Source organism: Canis lupus, chromosome 30 (genome assembly GCF_048164855.1).
Source record: "Canis lupus baileyi chromosome 30, mCanLup2.hap1, whole genome shotgun sequence".
Classification (NCBI taxonomy): domain Eukaryota; kingdom Metazoa; phylum Chordata; class Mammalia; order Carnivora; family Canidae; genus Canis; species Canis lupus.
Window position 1 is genome coordinate 33890465 of NC_132867.1, and position 19734 is coordinate 33910198.

Genomic DNA, 19734 nt, shown 5'->3' on the forward strand with positions numbered 1-19734 from the left:
TACCTCTTCTGTCCTCCCTTCAAGCAACCTCTGTATTGCCTTGTTTTATTTTCTTTTATCAAAACTTGATCTAAACAAAACAACAAAACACCTAATCTTGGATGAGAATGTTATATCAGTCACTCACATCTTGGTATAAACTGGAGTAAATGTCTTATCTTGATCATTGATGCATGTCATCTTCCTTCACTAAAGGGAATTTCTGGTGTCAAAGTAGAACGGATTACTTAAAACAGAGGAGAGATATCCCAGCATTACCTAACCTTGCAAACTTACTCTGCTAACACATAAGGCCATCTCTGGACTATCCCAATCATCTGCTCCTATATTTAATCTCTTGGCCAACAGTTATGATATAATCGATTCTGGGACAGTACACTTATGTTTGCTGGAGACAGTAAGTGCTAGAGGGATTTAGAGAAGGAAGACTTTCCTCCTGGTTGAAAAAAATCCTGAAGGCTTCATGGATTAGTGCTGATTCTCGAAATGTATATCCTAGGATCTCCCTGCACTTCTGCAGCTGTGCAACACTTACGGTGAAATTTCACTCGAACACTGTGCATGGAGAAATCTGGCCAAAATGCTCCATTGCTGGAGCCAGAGTTTGGAATTTGTGGAGAAGATGGACTCACGAGTCAGCCCTGGCCTTACTTTATGTCATCTCAGAGACCACCTCTAAAATACCCACCTGAGTGCAGGCTTCTCTTTGTATGGTCAGAATATCTACCAGGCAATGTTTCCTTTGCAAACTACCTCTGGAGATCTGGTCCTCTCTCATTGGTACATATCCCTAGACTAGATCCCATGGCTGATAGATAGAGAGCAGCCTGAGAAGTATGAAGAGATAAGAAAGGTAGATCATCAGGGGGGTAGATCATGGCAATCTGGAAGAACCCAGAGGAAAGAAGCTTCACTCTTGTGTTTACCCATCACATTTGTATTGAGTGCCACTTCTACGCTATGTGCTGGGACTGTAACATCCCTTACGGGTTCAGTTGTGTCTTGCCAAAATTCATCTGTTAATACCCCCAGAATGTCACAGTATGATTTTCTTTGCAAATAGGGCCTTTGCTGTGTAATTAGTTAAGGCAAAGTCCTAGGATGGGCTCCTATCTGATATGACCAGTGTCCTCATAAAAAGGGGAAATTTGGACACAGCCATGCATATAAGAAGGATATTAAGTGAAGATGAAGGCAGAGATGGGGCAAGGAATGCCAAAACTCACCAACACACCACCAGAAACTCTGGGAGGAGCATGGAGCAGCTTCTCCCTCAAAGCTCAGAAAGAACCAACCCTGCTTGATCTTGGACTTCTGGCCTCCAGGCAACACATTTCTGAGGCTTAAAGCTACTCAGTTGGTGGTACCTCACCACAGCCCCCCTAGAACATGAATCCAGCATCAAATAAGGTATGGTCCCTTCCCTTGGGCATTTACAGGCTAGAGAGATGCACCTGCAGGGCATTGGTGGGAGTGTGTGGGAGTTGAAGGAAGCCTTGAGGGCTGGAAGCTAGAGTGGGAAGAGCATTGTATGAGGAGTCAGGATTGCTGGAGCTGGGTGACCTTGGGAAGTCACCTCCTTGCTAGAACAACAGTTTTGTGAACTGGCACACGAAATGTTTGGAGGAGGCCAGCCCAAAGTCGCTCTGGCTGTCCTGTTCCCTGGCCCAGTGCCCATCCCAGGGACATTGCTAAAGCTGATGAGGCCCCAGTGAGAGTGGGAGGCTGCTCAAAAATACTCCACATCCATTTGAAAGTCTGCAGAGAGCTGGCTCTCACCATGTGTAGGATCCGACCATTTCATTATTATTCCATTGTTGCCTGTGGCGGTTCAAGAGACTGGAACCGATCACTCCTTGCAGGCGGGGCCCTGGACACCGAATCCCTTTCAACAGCACACTGCACATCATTCCGTGTAGCTGCATGTTTGATAAAGGCCTCTCTCTGTTAATGATTATTTTCAGGAGATGACTTCAGAATATCACCTGGCTGGTATTCCTAGGACTTTCTGTATTACTAAAGACCACCCTTGAAAATTACACGCCTCCTCCCACCTTGCCACCCAGCATTCCCAGGCAGCCTTACCCAGAATGGTCTTCATCCATGGCTTTAAGCATTCTCTGGCATGTTAAGGATTTTATATATGTAGGATGCTCACTTTCTGTTTCCCTATGACAATGTCAACCCCAAGAAGGCAGGAACTTTTAGCTGACCTGATCGTTGATGTATCCTCAGTGCCTGCAACAATGTCTGGTATGCACTAGGCATTAAATTAATACACACACACACACATACACAAATGACAAAGGGGATCTCCTGAAGAGATATTCAGAACTGGCAAAAGCCACAGTCCTCCCATGAACTGGCATGTGGAAGATGCTTAGTGAGTGTCTGTTGAGTGAATATGGGATTGCCCATCATATCACAGATCCATAGCCCTTTACTAAGGAGCCTTGAATGCAGGCAAGGATTAAAAAATCCAGAAAGTGAAAGGATCTGATCAAGTTCACATGAATCAGAGCTGGGGACTTATATTCCAGGCCCAGTTTCCAACCTGCACAGCCTTCAAAAGCAGAACAGCAGAAATAGTTTGAAATTAAGCACAGAAATTACTATCAACGGAGCATTTGGACCCTTGGCCCTGTTCAGATGTGGTAGAAGAATTGTATCTTGGCTCCCAAGATATCCTTCTTTGGTGTGTACATGCCCTATATAACCTGTGAATATACTGAGATATCAGGTCTGGGATTGTGTCCCACTATATGGCAAAAGGACAGGGGGATTATCTAGGGTGAGCCTGACCTCATCAGGTGAGGCCTTTAGAAGAGAAAGCTTCTCTGGATGATCCCAGAGAAGAAGTCAGGGATAGGTTCCTGTTGCCCTGGAAGAAACAGTAGCTACTAAGCTGCAAACCACTGGAAGGGCCTGATGGCAGGGGACAGCCAGCAGCTACTAGCAGCTGAGAAAGGCCCTAGGCCAACATGCATTAAGGAACTGAGGGCTTCAATCATGCATCACAAGGAAATGAGTTCCACTAGCCACAAGCTTGGAGGAGGTCCCTGAGCCACACATGAGGACATCCAGCGTCTTCACTGCAGCCTGAGACACCCCAAACAGAGAGCTCCAGCACAACACACCTGCTAAAACTGTGAAATAATACGTTTACAGTATTTAAGTCACTTCGTCTGTGATCATCTGTTAATGTCGCAATAAAAAAATGGCAGGGCATTACGGACAGCACTTAATAGAATGAGCCCTGGGTGTTACTGTATACAACTGATGAATCACTCACTAAATTTACTCTGGTAACTAATAATTCAGTACATGTTAACCAAATTGAATTTAAATAAGAATTTAAAAAAGAAAACAAATACAGGAGTGCCTGAGTGGCTCAGTAGGTTAAGCATCTGACTCCATTTTGGCTCAGGTCCTGATCTCGAGGTCGTGTGATCGAGCCCTGCATCAGGCTCTGCACTCAGCACAGAGTCTGCTTGTCCCTCTCCCTCTGCTCCTCCCCCAGCTCTCTCTCTCTCTCTCTCAAATAAGTAAATAAAGAAAATCTTTAAAAAAAAAAAAAGAAACGAAGGCATAGGTTTAGCTAGTTCAATTGGGTTCCTAATGGTTAAAAACAATGAATAAATAGAGTTAGCAGGGAGGGAGAGGACTGTGGGAGAAGCGAGAGTGGAAGTTGTATTGAGTATGATGAAAAATTTGGGGCATAGTTAGTGGTGATGGCATTGTGAATGCATTTTATACACTGAGTTATATACACTTACAAATGGCTAAAATGATAAATAGTATGTCACACAAATTTTATCACAGTTTTTAAAAAGGGAAAAAAAGATGAACCCCCCCCAAAAAAAAAATAAAAAGAATACTGAATCACTCTACCTCTTTGGTTATGGCCAAAGACATTCTTTTCAGTTCCTTAACCTCAGCCCTACTGAAAATTAATTCTAATGAATTAAAAATAATTCAAAATATCCTTCAATCTAAAAGTAACCTTTTTATTTTAAAATATTTTAAAAATTCAAAAATAAGTTCTCCATCAAATATGTATTTAGTCTTGCTGACTCATGGAGTAGAAACATCCGAGATGTCGATAGTGTGAAAAATAGCCCGAATTCTATGAATCATCTTGAGATTTAAAAGATAGGAAGGGAAGAGAGTTACATACCCTGAAAAGATGAGAGTGGGTCAAGTCAGAGAAGCAGCCCTCATAAGGAAGGCCAGAGAACCTTCCAGGATTTAACCTAAGCCCTATGGCTCTCAGGACAGACTCAAATAAGACAAACAGAACAGCATGGTCGGTGGAGGGCAGGACCCAGATAGGAGGCCAAGAACACCAGCCAAACCAAGCACAGTGGCGGGGGGGGGGGGGGGGGGGGGTGTGGCGGGGGGACAAGCAAAAGTGAGAAAGTCAGGGGCCAGTCACTCAGGCCTGACTCAGTGGCCAGAGGCTGCAGTGAAGCCCTGGGAACAGAGCTAACCTGGGGCCAGGAGGGCTGAGCTGCTGGAGACTGCATCATAAGGATCTTCCCAACTGTGCCTTTTTAGAGCAAGAGGATTTTCAAGAGTCTGACTGTATAACTTGGCTTCCCTGGGCCTCGCAGAGTATGACGAAACATGGCATCTTTGTATTGCCCCCTCCCTCCTGCCAACTGGGTTATTATCTCATCAGGCCATGGTCTGATAAGAATAAGAACTGAATTTGCTCTGGGAAGGTACATTTCATTCCCTTGGGCTGCAATCCAGGTAGAGTCCTGACCAGCTCAACCAGTTGGGCTTTGCTTAGTTTCCTAATCTTTTAGCCTGTAACCCTCCTCCTCCAACCACTTCGCCTCTTGCTTTCTTCTCCCATCCCTGTCCCTTGCATCATCATGCTCCTACATGGACCCTGCAATTTATCAATAATAATAATAGCAGTCAGTAGCAATGACAGTAACGGCACCAACACAGCCCAATATCCTTCATGGGACACCCCAGTGTGTTGACACCACGCTCAACACTTGCACACATGATCTCACAGCAGCTTTATGAGAAAGAAACTCAAAGAGCTCAGAGTGGATAATAACTTGTCCATAGTCACACAGCCAGTGAGTAGGCTACGGGGTTTGAATGCATGCTTGTCTGGCTTCAAGATTTTTGTTTTCAATTTAGGATACCCCAAGCCTCTATTAGTTATAATCCTATGAAAAAGAACAGCACAGTGGGTGCACCATACTTCCTTTACATGGCTTTTCTTTCCAGAAGACTGGAAGCATCACCCTACGTCAATGGTAGAGGGAAGGCGGGTGTCGGTGTCAGAAGGAGTAACCAGAGGTGAGCCCTTGAAAACTCATAGAAATTTGAAAAATAAATAAATAAATAAATAAATAAATAAATAAATAAATAAATATAAAAAATAATAAAAACAAAAAGCCTGAGCATTCTCATGCATAATCAGATAAAGCAAAAGTCATAAGGCCTTACAGCCAATGCAACAGACAAATTCGAAATCCTAATGCCCCACTCATTTGGTTAATGTCAGGTCTTGTCCTCACTGATAACACTCGATAAACATTTGAGAACAAAAACAACACACTAGACAGTTGTCCACAGAGCATATTCTCAAAAGAGCAGAGAACTTACTTCTCAGAGAATCTGCGAGCATTCATTCTCACCAGGTGCCGCCTTCAAACTGTAAATCCTCTTTCACTACAGTATCTCTTACTTAAAAAATAAAACAAAATAATGAAAGCTGTCTCTAGCTTACCCAACATCCAAATATTTTGAGTACTCACAGTACCAAAATATATATAAAATACATAAACACATTTGTAACCCTAGTTCTGCAAAGGTCCTTTATCTCTCAGATATTTTGCAATGGTTTCCATAACCTGGGATACTGCTTGTAAAATTTATCTTGACAAGCTAACAGATTTTCCCAAAGAGTTGCCAAGAATAATTTTAAAGAAAATATGGCTTAACCCAGTTTTCTTGTGTATTCAGGAAAAGACAGGATATACATTTACTTCCTTAAAAAGTCAGTCATCCAACTTTTTTTTTTTTTTTCCAGCATGAGTTTAAACATGTTTGGAAAAAGAAAAACAGCTCAACTAAATTATTCAATATTCAATTTTGTTTTGTTCTCATTCTCCAGAATTGCTTAATGATGGGGAAAATATAATTTTAAAAAATGCAAGCTATAAAATCATCATAAAAGTAAAAACATTCTGTTATTTCTTTCAAAAATAGCAAACTAATTGGGAATTGACATAGCAAGAAGGACATTTTCTGTCTGGAATTTTCGGAGAAAGAATTGTTATAGAACAAATAACATCTGAATACCTAAAACCCAGTTCTAAGAAGAAAGTCTCCTTTTCTTTAGAGTGTTCAATGTAAAATTAACATTTTTAAGAAAAGGAGTCTGACTCTAATCTCTTTTTCCTTTGAAGTGCTTTAACTTAGATCTTTCTAAAATCTGACCATCTTCGAAAATACCCATCCTAAATACCATTGATTGCTCTGTGGTCCCATAAACAAATTCACGGAGATGCTAACTGACCCGAGTAGGTCTTACATCACCCGTTCACAGAATGTTCCCGGAGGATGGTGCTTCTTCTAACTGATGTTTATTTGTCTCCTTATCCTGTCACGTCTAGCTGAGGACACTGGACCTCAAACTTGTATTTTTCCAATCTGTATTCACGCCTAAAAGGCTTTTCCTTCATCACTGTTTATAAGCAAAAGCATGACTGTGAAGTCAAGTGTGCGAGGGAATCTACCCTCCTCCTGCCTCGCGTGAGCTCCGTGGCAGCACTTGGTCAGATGGCCCGGAGCGTTGGCGTATGTCTGGCCCACTCTTGAGTTTCAGCTTGAAATTGCCACACTTTTGATGGGTGGGTCGGGAGGAAGAGGGAGTGGAATAGGAGAAATAAATTCGCTTTGCTCTTTAAAAGACACTTATTTCCATTCATAGAAAAAATGCTTCCTGGGCAAGCTTCAAAGCAAATTCCATAGCAAAGTGTTGAGATGGTTCATAGCTTGCTATCTTGAACAGGCTACATAACTGTTTCACAGGGTACAGTAGAGCAGTGAGTAATCCCATCAGTTGGCTTTATTAGAATAAGAAGATTTCGCTTCTATGGGAATCAGGAGTGAAAAACAGAACAAAATCTCCTGGAGGACAGGGTCCTCCTTGGGGCAAACTGTGTCTACTAGCAAGCCAGCCTGTCCCCTGTACCACCCTGCAGTAATTCAGAGGAATCTCTATGGAGACCTGGATTCAATTTGACTGTTACTTAGATATTCAGATGGGTTAAAATTGAAAATTCAAAAAAAAAAAAATTGAAAGTTCCAGTTCACAGCAATTTCTTCAATTAGAAGTCTGATTGAAGGGGGATCCCTGGGTGGCCCAGCGGTTTGGTGCCTGCCTTTGGCTCAGGGCGCGATCCTGGAGACCCGGGATCCAGTCCCTCATCGGGCTCCCTGCATGGAGCCTGCTTCTCCCTCTGCCTGTGTCTCTGCCTCTCTCGCTGTGTCTCTCATGAACAAATAAATAAAATCTTAAAAAAAAAAAAAAAAAAAGTCTGATTGAAGCAACGACGTGGTTTGGGCTCTGAAGACCCTTGGAAAGGAGACACTTTCAGGAATAGCTGAGCATCTTACCGAACAGCTGGGTTACCCAATGCACAGACTAAGGGTGTGGTTGGGCCACAAGCAAAGCAGGGGAAAGAAAAAAAGAAGAAACAAAAGAAATTTTTAAGACTGCAATGTAGATTTATTAAAAATTGAAGTGATCCCGGGAACCATCAGCAATTTGCTGGACATCCTAACTCATACTCTACAGTTCAGTGTTGTTTTCCTTTGGGATGATGGCCACGGTCCTGTTCATAAGAAGGCCTGCTAGACGTTTTTATAAATACCACGATGATGGATGATGACCAGCGACCTCAGGATTAGACAGACCAGAGTGAGATGCTAGCCCAGGACACAAAATTTAAGGGGGTACCCAAAACATGCAGGAATCAAGGTAAGTAAGCTTTGACTGCAATATTCTAAAAACGTCGAAATCAGTGCCAAAAATCATGATGAACCAAATAACCAACCTTTTAAATAAAGACAGGATTCAGTATCCTTGATGTTTCCTTTTGCCTCAGGCTGGAACAGGGCTCAAGACCACACTCTTACTGATCCTGTTATTGTTTAGACTTTTGATATTTTGCTCATCACCGGTTTTTCTGCATTAGTTTTGATTCTTAAACATATTGCGTTAAATATTATTTATCTTGCTGGTTGAGGTTTTCTGTGCCCCCTTAAATGATGTGGCAAAAACAATTCCTCACTGACCTCACCTGGAGTCCCTGCTCAGACTGGACTACAAGTAATAAATGTAATAAATGCAAAGATGAGATTCTGAAGGAAGCCGGTAGGTGCGTGTCCAACGCAGACAAAACCCCGGAGACCACTTTATATTAAAGACAGGATCATTTCCCATATAAAACAGCCACTGGGACATCTGTGACTTTTTCTAAAATCTTCCCATTTGGGTGTTCCTCAATTAGCCCTAAATACTGTCTTCTTAATGCAGGAAGGTAAAACAAACTAGCAAACAAACAAAATTAGCAAAATGCGTATGGTTGGAATAAAAATGAGGAGGATTTCTAAGGCAGTATCTTAATTTCCATTTCAAGAGCAAAAATTCAATTTTTCAAAAAAGCAAATCTTCCTGTTTCTCAGATTCCAAGATGTTGGTACGTCTATAAATTTCTTATTAGGTGCTTGACGTTTTGAAATCACATAGACAGCAGCGGGTGCCTCAGCAGTTTAGCGCCGCCTTCAGCCGAGGGGGTGATCCTGGAGACCTGGGATCGAGTCCCACGTCGGGATCCCTGCATGGGGCCTGCTTCTCCCTCTGCCTGTGTCTCTGCGTCTCTCTCTCTCTCTGTCTCTCTCACGAATAAATAAATAAAATCTTAAAAAAAAAAAAAAAGAAATCACATAGACAAACCCTCGCTAGAGATAGTCTGCTTTCTAATCCACAAAGGACATTTGTTTTAAAAGGCCTACAGTTAGCATTGTTTTCACTTTTGTTCCTGGATGCCAAAATAAAAATAAAAAATAAAAAATAAAAAATAAATGAAATATCCCATAAAATGAGAAGAAAAATTTATAGCCACAGGAAGATAAGCTTCAGGTAAACAAACTGTGCCTATAACTGTTTGGGGTTTAAAATCTTTAGCTAACTGTTCTGGGGTTTAAAATCTTAATTAAACTGGAATCATTTTGTACAACATTTGGCATTTACATATATAAAGGTACAAAGTGTGTAAAAATTCTGAAATTGTCTAGTTATGAGTGATTCGAGTGTCTTGTAATTAAAGCTCAGCAACAGAGTTCTGATAATGGTGATATCGATATACATTTTCATTCTGGCATGTAGGAAAGATTGCTCTGCCACCTATTGGCCTTCTGTGTGAAATAGATTTGATCACACCTGGGAGCAAAGTTTTACCTGCCCCCTGGACTTGGAGAAGGTATGGTCTGGGCAAACTGCAGGCCATCCTGTCTGGTTCTCTTTGGGGCCTTTGGCCAACAGTGGGCCAACAGTGGGCAGCCCACCCCAGGGCAAATGGCAGGGCTCCCCGCGATGCCACTGTAGTAGGCCCAATTTTGAGAGGTAACAGGCCACTTCCTTCAACTTCTCTAAAAGGGCCAAGTATTCACAACACAGGGACCTTAGCCCCTAAAAGGTGCTTGCAGACAGACCCCACCTTAACACAACTGAGAAGGCAGGCTGAGTGGATCTCTTGCTCTCTGTCCCCGTCCTGAGCATATCAGCAAGTGATGCCACCCCGGCTGTTTGGAGCACAGACACAGCAGAGAAACGTCACAAAGTACAGTAGCTGACCACTCGCGCTAGCCCAGGGAATTCTGCGAATGTGCAAGAGTTCACCTCGACCAAGCTTCTTGACTTAGAATTTCCTGAATTCCTCAGAACGACACTCACGTAGTTGGGATGGAAACAAATAATGATTCCTGATTCTCTCTTTTCACTTATTAAATAGCATCAACTATTCAATTTTATTTCCCCACAAGGGGATGGGTTGAGTTATCCCTACTACCAGTGTTTTTGGCACTAACGTAACCACAAGCAGCACTACGTGTAGACCGTTGACACAGTCTTATTGGATCTGTCTACCTCCTCCAGCTGCTCCCCACGCCCAATGCCACCGTGGCTTACTGCTTCTATGGCCTCTCAACCAAGTCTCTCTGATTCCAGCCTCATACCTCCACCCCAGGGCCACCCACCCATTCCCTAAACTGCTTCCGGAGTGCTTTTTCCAAGTGGCACATCTGATTCTATCACTCCGCTGTTTGACATTCTTCAGGATCCCCTACGCCCTATCAAAAGAACTTCAGATCTTTCCTATGGAATGAATATATGACCTTCTAAGATTCTAACTTCCTGGTCACTGTTCTTTTCTCCCAATCCCTGATCAACCCAATCCACCGGGAGACTGGCAGGGGCGGAGATTAGAACAAGAACCACTGATACAGCAGGAATGCTAAAAGAAAACGAATATTAAAAATTTCAAGGGAGGACAGGCTTTTAAACAATCTTTTAAAATCCATTAACAGAGTAGATAAAACAAGAGAAAAGTAAATATATGAGAAATCCATGCTGTTGGCATCGGAACAGGAGGGGCCGACCGGCATGTAATTTAGAAATTTTCAGGACCTAGTAAAATTGGTTGTTTTAGTTTAAAAAAAAAAAATTTAAATTCTAATATTGCTTCTCTAACTTTATTTAACAAACTCCTAAACATGTAAAATAAAGTGTGCAGGACCATTTTGCTATGGAAAAGTATATAGAAAGATCAAAGAATTTCCAAATGTATTACAGAGAATTATTTACGTCTTCTAAAAGATTATATCCCTGTGCAGTTTCATATGATAAGGACCTGGATTAACTTTGTTCTACAAAGAAAGAACGCCTAATGTATTATATGCTTTTCTATTGCCTCCTTAAGTGGAGTCAAAAGAACAAAGCATTTTCCAGAAGGAATGAAGTATCTGTCCTCAGTGCTGCCTTGAGATCAAAAGAATGTTTTAGCAGTTTTATTGGCAATCTTCTGAGGCCTTCAACTAATATTTTGTTTCATAAATGATGAGTGCTAGAGGCTGGAAAATCCTACTGTAAACAAGCGAGTGGTTGTCACTCATGATTTCTGAAAAATATTACTTGACGCAAATAATAAGAATATCTCTGGTGTTTCTAGTTTGTACACTTGTTTTCAGTTTGTTTAGAAGTCATCTCTCAAACCATTGCTTGCCCTACTTTAGCTAAAGGTCAAAAAAAAAAACCCCAATAATAAACTGACATTCTATTTTTTTTTAGGTGAGAAAATGTGCAAACAAAACTTCATCAGTGTGTTAAGTTTCCTGGGGCCACTGTAATTTAGTATCTTGGAGTTCTGGAAGCTGGAAGATACAAGACCAATATTTCAGCAATGGGTGTATCCTGCAGAGGGCCTGGAGGTTGAATCTGCTCCAGACTTCTCTCCTAGCTTCTGGAGCTTTGGGCAATCCTTGGCGTTCCTTGGCTTATACACACATCAACTTCGTACTCTTCAATGTCACATGGTGGCCTCCCTGTTTGCAGGTCTGTGGCCATATTTCCCTCTTTTGCATCGGGACACCAGTCATATGACATTAAGGGTCCACCTTAAGGACCTCATTAAGTACACCTGCAAGGGCCCCAGATAAGGTCACGTTCTGAGGCACCGGGGGTTAGGATAGCAACATACGAATTTCAGCAAAACACAATTCAACCATAACAATCAGAGAACATGGTTAAGGGCACGCCTAATTTAATAAAAAATAGAGAATAACCTTACAGTTGTTGGCTGTCTTGTAACCCTCACCCTCCCTCAGATCTTGGAAGCCCATTTAGCTCTGGGTCATCCATGAAATCTCAGCGCCAGGCAAGGAAGTATGCAGTGGCAGAAGGTTGAAGCTCTCAGAGCTACTTCATCCAGACGGTCCAGGAAGCAACGATCACTGTATTTTTTGGACCTGTCGCTTCCTGGGGCTCTGTTCTCGCATGTGAGGCTGCCATCATGTCCGAGCCAATCTTGCTCCATGCCAGTGTCTACCTCTTTATTTCCAGGTCTCTGTTAAAAATGGGAAAATGTCTCTGTCTTGAACCAGGTGAATGTAAACTCACATTAAATGGACAGGGGAGGGCGCCTGGGTGGCTCAGTGGTTAAGCGTCTGCCTTTGGGCTCAGGGTGTGATCTTGGGGGCCTGGGATCTAGTCTCACATCAGGCTCCCCACATCCGGCTCCCCACTGCTTCTCCCTCTGCCTATGTCTCTGCCTCTCTCTGTGTGTCTCTCATGAATAAATAAATAAAAATCTTTAAAAAAATGCACAGAGGAAAATACTTCTTCAGAGTTACTCTACAGACCATTGAAATCCCTCTAGTACGCACGTGTCCTTATTTGTCAACATGAACGTGAATCATCTGCACATCCCTTCCCCAGGTATCCCCTTAATGTGATAGGATAAACCCTACTATGTTTGCAGTTTTGAGGATGCCACTTTTCCAGTCTTCCCTGGAGAGACTTTTCTGGCCTTCTCCTGAACACAGCAGGACCTTGTAGCTCTCCAGAGTTTTCTCTTTCTAAACAATATCTTCTAGCTGCACTTCCTACTCCAACATGAGGCCACCTCAGTCTCTTTTGGTAACCATTTGATGATCCAGGAGTCACCATCTTGCTCTTTCTGTCTCTTCTCAGGCTATTTAGGGACCACCTATCTCAACCTGGCCTGCCCAGGACTCTCCTAGTTTCAGCCCTAAAAGTCTCATGTCCTGGCTACCCCTTGGTCTGGCGCAAACCTGGGAAGGTCAGTCTCCTACTACTGATTTACTCTTCATATAATATATTTTCATCCATAAATAGCTTATCTATTCTAGTCTTGAGGCTTAAAGCAGAATTTAAATGGATAATGTCCCTAAAACAAACCAACAAATGACCTCCACGGCAAATTAACTAGGTATTCCTTTCTTAAAATTTTTTCTGGAATAACAGAGAACAAAAATAACGTTGTGGTTTCATCCTACCTGGACCTCACCAGAACTTCAGTCCCGATTCTGCACTTTCCTCTGTCTTCATTTACGTCTGCCTCAAGCATGTTCGAGTCCAGACTGCTATACCTCCCCAGTTCCCCTAGATCCCCTTTCGGTGGGTGCTCACTGGCCCTCCTACTGCTCTTATGGGGGGAAAAGCCAAGAGCCATTTTCGACAGTTTCCTTTCTTCTCTCATCAGTTGCCAGCTCCCACTGATTCTTCCTTTCACACCAACAATAACGAACGCTGTGTACCACCACCTGGATTACAAAGTGCTCTTGTCCATGTTCACTGTTAGAGAGCTTCGTAGCTACCCAGGCCAGTGGGGTGGTGAAGGAGTACTGGCTTTATTTTACAGATGCAAAAGCCAACTCAGTGATGTCAAGAGACTCGTCCAGGTCACATTATTAATAAGTGGCAAATTCTGGCACTTGAACTTGGGTTGTCTTCCCCAAACCAAACCACTGCTTCCTCTGAAAAGACTCTGATATGCATTCTGAGTGTGTGTGTGTGTATGTGTGTTCCTTCACTGCTGCCTTCCTAGACTAGCCTGTCCCACTTGGCACCCGGAGTATTTGACTCCTAGCTGGTTTCCTTGCCTCTAGGCTATATCCATTCAAGGGATCCTATACACTTGAACCTCAGATTTCTCTGATCTCAGCATTCCCCTCTGTTATAGACCTCTAGGCACTCCTCCCATACATCGAAGAAGTCCAAAATCTCCTTCTGGTATCCAAACTTTTTCAAAATCTTCCCCCATCTTCTCTCTGGCCTCACCCATCTGACTCTCCAACATGAACTCTCAATCCATGCCTGCCTCAGTGGTCTTTAGAGTGCCTCCTACAGGAAGTGTTACATCCATCCCCAATGTCAAGTCTTTGCTTTCCTTTTGTCTACCCATGTCCCTCCTCCGAACGGCCCAATCCTAGTTCATTCAACAAAAGGCCCACTTCCTCACCCAACAACTAAGTTCCATTTATTTCCACCTTCAACCAAGTCCTGTAACATTTCTTTTTTTAAAGATTTATTTATTTATTTGAGAGAGAAAGAGAGTATGCACTCACAAGTGGGGCTAGGGGCAGAGGGAGAGGGAAAGGGAAAATCTCAAGCAGACTCCCTGCTGAGCATGGAACCAGGCATGGGGTTCCATCCCAGGATCCTGAGAGCGCAACCAGAGCCGAAATTAAAAGTTGGCCACTCAACCGACTGAGCTACTCTGGCACCCTCTCCCAAGTCCTGCAGATACAAATAGGCTCACTCCATACCCATTCCTTTCAGAGTACTTTTATCTGCAGAGCTAACAACCACATTCCCAACTTGCAAGCAGCTTGGGTTCTTTCTCGCAGTGAGCTATGTCTTGCCAAGCAGATGTGCTTAGGGGTGACATGTACACAAGCACTCAGGAGCATCCAAGGTGGGGACAGGAATCTTGGTGGTCAACTGTGGCAGAAGTGGTGGCGCTAATGAGATTTCTGTTAGAACCATCCCTGAGGGTGGATGGGTTTCTCCTGGCATGTGTAGAGACAGGGTTCTCTGAACTTCTTAAAATTTCCACAAACTACCAACTACCTTGTAGCTTATATTAGTAAAATTAGATGGACTGAATTCTGGTGTCCCTGAGAAATTTGGGGCATACACTATGATGCTGCCCTCCTAGTGCTGCCCCATCATACGCTACCTTACATCATGACTCTCTCACATAAGTCTTTCTTTTGGCCAAATTCCCCTCCAGTCCCCAGGGGATGGTTGTAGCTCCTTCTGCCTTCACAGCCACAAGAAGAAATGCTAGAATCATCCCATGCCAAGTATGGTATTGGATCACAGTGGTTGGGCAGAGATTTTAGAGATGGAAAGAAAGCATAAAGACCAGGGTACGAGCTTGGAGTACTCTTTCAGAAGTCCCCTTTTTACTTCCTCCTTTGGATTCCTTTCTGAATTGTCTCTCTTGCTGATCCCAGCTGGGGGATGGGAAGGATTTGGAAATGACTTCCATTTGGTAGGGGTTTCCAGAATAAGAAAGAGCCACACAGAATATGGGGCAGGCCCCCAGTGAGAGGCTGCCTGAGGAGATCATCTGACCTGCCTCTTTCAAGACAAGAGAAGTTCTCTTGGGTCATCTTTAGCCTGGTTTAATTCATCATGGATAGAACCTCCTGGGAGAGGGGCACCTGGGTGGCTCTCTGGTTGAGCATCTGCCTTTGGCTCAGGTCATGATCCCTGGGTCCTGGAATTGAGACCCGCATCAGACTCCCCACAGGGAGCCTGCTTCTCCCTCTGCCTGTGTCTGTGCCTCTCTCTCTGTGTCTCATGAATAAATAAATAAAATATTAAAAAAAAGAACCTCCTGGTAGAAATTTGCCCCCAAACTCTGGACATAATATATCCCCAGAGATTTCCCCTGCTTCTCTGCTTAGTGCATCTCTCTCTCTGGGGACCTACAGAGTTGTAAGAAGCAGAGAAAAGAGTCAAGCATTTGAATGTTCTACTCCTGGTCACCCACCACCATAAGTAACATAACTGGCCCTTGCCTCTCTAACTAGAGTACAAACCACCAAAGGGCAGGAAATATGTCCAGGCTTCACTTATATCACCTTGTACTATCCACTAATTGTCTAAATACTTGTGAATAAAAGTATGAAAGATTTTATGTTTTGACAAATTTTCCTGGAGTCAGTTTTTATTTATCATCTGCCGAGAAGACCCCTCCCAGAGTTACACACTTCAGAAATCTAAAAATTCAATGTATTCCATCTTTGCAATGTTCCATGACCTGTAAGAACTATGTCACATGATCTATTACACACAAGGTTTTGTATGTAGTGTGTGGATACACCAAGATTCCAACATAAAAAGAAAATCTAAAACTGAGATTTTTTCTTAGTTATAAAAGCAGCAATAAGAAATCCAAACCATATATAAATAATTGATGAGGAGACAAAACTTCTTTTGAATGAGTTCTATCAGAGCCAAAAATAAAATACTTGCATAAATTCTGTTATCTTACAATTTCTACTTAATTAGGATCATTTAATTACTATACATTTTATGAGTTACTATTAATTTGATTACTATACATGAAAATACTACTGCAACAAAAGCCGGTTTATCCTATTAAGCCATTAACTAATAGCTTCTGTTGAATGTTTAGGAATATACAGAACATGTTAAAAGAAAATATTAAGAACAAAGACTCCACGTTTCTGAATGTTGGATTCACTTGTAGCTCCATGTGCTGTGGCAAATCTGCTCCATGTCATAGAAAAACTACTTCTCTAAGCACTTGTGCTGCGCTAATTGATCTTTTAATTGGTTCAGTCAACACTCTAGTCTCTGCACACAACACACTCTAATTGCTACAAGCAGCTGTAGCACCGCTCAGATCGGAGAGAAGAGAGGAGCATCCAATCAAGGCTCCTTCCAAGAGTTGCTGGCAAGAAGTGGATTGGTCCACACCAGCATGCTGAAAAGCATGCATAAATGAAAACAATAGCTATCTTTTCCCATCATAGTATTTAAATAGAAGTGCATTATAATAATCATTTACCATGTATATGTACATCAAATCTTACGTGCACACTATGCCATTTTTATAAATAAATAAATAAGTACCTCAAAATGGGGCGGGGGGGGGGGAGGGTGCAGTACAGCTGAGTAGGGTATCCAGACATAGGAAGTGTTAGAAATACTTTCTGTGATACAAAAAGTCTCACCCCAGTCCTGTCTTTATCCATCCTCTTTTCCCAAGTACCTTTTAGCATTTTATTATTTTTATTTTATATTATTTTATTTTATTTTACTTTTTGTTCTGAAGATCCATTTCTAAATCTATATGGATAAGAAGAAGGAAATTACATTTATTTCACAGCAAACTTTTTGAGAGATACAAGAAATATAGACTTTTAAAAAATGCTCACATTCAGTAGATTAAGAAATTGGGATTTGAGGAATGTAAATTCCTAAATAGAGATCCCATAGTTCATCTGGGAAGGAACAGAGGTTAAAATACAAGTCTCGTGCATTCCCACCAATTGCAAAGGAGCACAAATAGTCTGCTACCTATGGTGTAGGAAAAAGGGAAAATAGGAAAACATATGGATATCAGCTTATTTTTACAAAAAAAAAAAAATACACAGGAAGGAGAAAACAAGAAACCATAAAACTGGTTCCTTACAAGGCAAGGAAGGTGGGAGCAAGGAGGCACAGATGAGGCAGTGATCTGTTAGGAGTACATCTCCTGGTATGTTTTACTTTTGAAGCCCTTTTAATGGTTTGCATACTCAAAAAATAAAAAAAATAATCCCAATATGGAAGGAAACAAAAACTAAAATTGAAAGCAAACTGAAAAAGAAATGAAGATAATTTTAAATGGATATCACACCATGATGAAGAGGGAAATAGAAGAAAGTGAGAAATTGATAAGAAAATAAAGGAAGAGGAAATGAAGGGAAGGAGAGAGGGAGGAAGTACAAGTAACATGGAAGCACGGAATCTGATTATGGAGCCTCAGTTCTGACTAAGGTGGATGGCAGCAGAATCGCAAATAAATCCTGACCACTTTTTAGGTTAGTTGCTTGTGGTGTGATCCTGCAATTCTATGAGTATTTCAGATGAATTAAAGGATTGAGCAGATGTGTCCATGTGCAGATATCGCTATCGATGGGAGCCAGGGTTCTCATGGTGGAAAAAGGAACATACAAATATGTAATGGGAGGAGGCAAGACAACTCTATGATGATAGATTAGAATCAGAGGTATTGGTATGAACTGATTATTTCTGAAATCTGTGTGACTTGTAGGTATATTTGCTTGTCTGTTTGCTTGGACATGCACATACAATGCATGTATTTCCTGTCTCGGCCCACTGGAAAGTCCAGAAACAGAAATCTCAGTAGCAATGAGCACATCCAGTACTCAGATCTTGACATCTAATACCATTCTCTGGATTCACCCCCTAAAAAGAACCAAGCATTTTCAGAGAAATGGCTAAATCCAGAGCTGGGGAAAAAAAGAGGGAAGATGACCTAGAAAATAAAGTGTCAAAACATAATGGTGACATGTTGCCAGGACTCAGGTACCTGAAGGGGTTCCCGCTGGCCAACTCTGGGACAATTTGAACACCAGTATAATGAGGTAGAGTCATGACCTACTGGTAAGTAAGAATTCATGATACATGTTGATAATAAATGGGTGAATAAGTGGGGGAGAGGAGAATGACTAGTAGATGAAGAGAGGATATCAGAGAGAAAACATTTTCAATCGTCATAGCAAAGACTCAATCAAGCAAAAATCATTGATGGATGCTAAATCTAGGGAAAACTTTTGCTGAAGAAGGAGATATTTGTATGGTCTTAAAATGTCATCTCACTGACTGTTAGTTGTGAGGGAGAAAAAAAAGAGTAATTAAATCGCAGAAATATCAAATAGACCTTTAACCAGATGACCCATATTAACATCACCAATGTAGCTCGATGGCCACTGAGGGTCCCCAGATATGGTACCCTGAGGAGGACACAACATCTCCTATGCAAAATTTCAGCACGGAATGTATGATCTGAACCTAATCACAAGGAAACCTCAGAGAAGCCCCAAAAGAGAATGTTCCAAGAATGGAAGTTTGTGGTGACCATTTTCTTCAAAATGTTCGTGTTCTAAAACACACCAAAAAAAGCCTGCAGAAATATTTCAGATTAAATAGGGAGACTAAAGGGAGGGATCTAAAGGACATTATTGGGCCAACTGACAAAACTGGAACACAGATAGTAGATTAGACAAAACACTTTATCATTGTTCAAACTACTGAAGTTGATAACTGAATGATGATTATGTAAGAGAATATCCCTGTTCTTAGGAAATAGCACTGGTGAAAAATTAAGAGGAAAAGGCCACAACGTACCTAACATATCCTCATATAGTTCAGGGGGAAAAAAAGCGCGTGTATATATGCATGCAAGTGCACACATGTGTGTGCCTGTGTCTGTGTGTGTGTGTGTGTGTGTGTGTAGGAGGAGGAGAGAGCACAAGTAATAAACCAAATGGGATAAAATGGTGTGTAGGAAAGGGTGTGTATGTGCCCTTTGTATTATTTTTATTTTCCCAACTTGCCTTCTAGTCTGAAATTATTGTCGAGTAGCTTGGAAATGATTCTTGTGCGAAATGAGCGTATCTATAAATGGTCACAATAAAACAGCACAGGAAGCGTCTCTGAGCACCCTGATGGTCACATCTATGTATACCCACACATCATTTCTGATGTTTTAGGACACATTTCAGTACTCCACCAGAGCTTTGATTTTCAACCTTGCCTTCTAATGGGCTGTATCAGAATCCCCGGGATGCTTGTAAATAATGCAACTTCCAGGGACCCAGTCCCCAAAATCTGATACAGAGGGTCTGAGATGGGCCCTGGAAAGAGAAATATCTCTGCCTGCCTGTACTGTTGGGCAATCTTTTCTTTAAATTGTAACCTCTTCTTTGTGTCTGTGAAGTCGCATCTCAGTGGAGTCAACCTCTCACACTCACGCTCCACGCTTGCTCTTTACCGAGAAGGTGCCCTCACCTGCAGCCCCAACCGGGCGTCCAGCACATCTTCCCGCCAGCATCTCCACCAGTCCCCCGCCC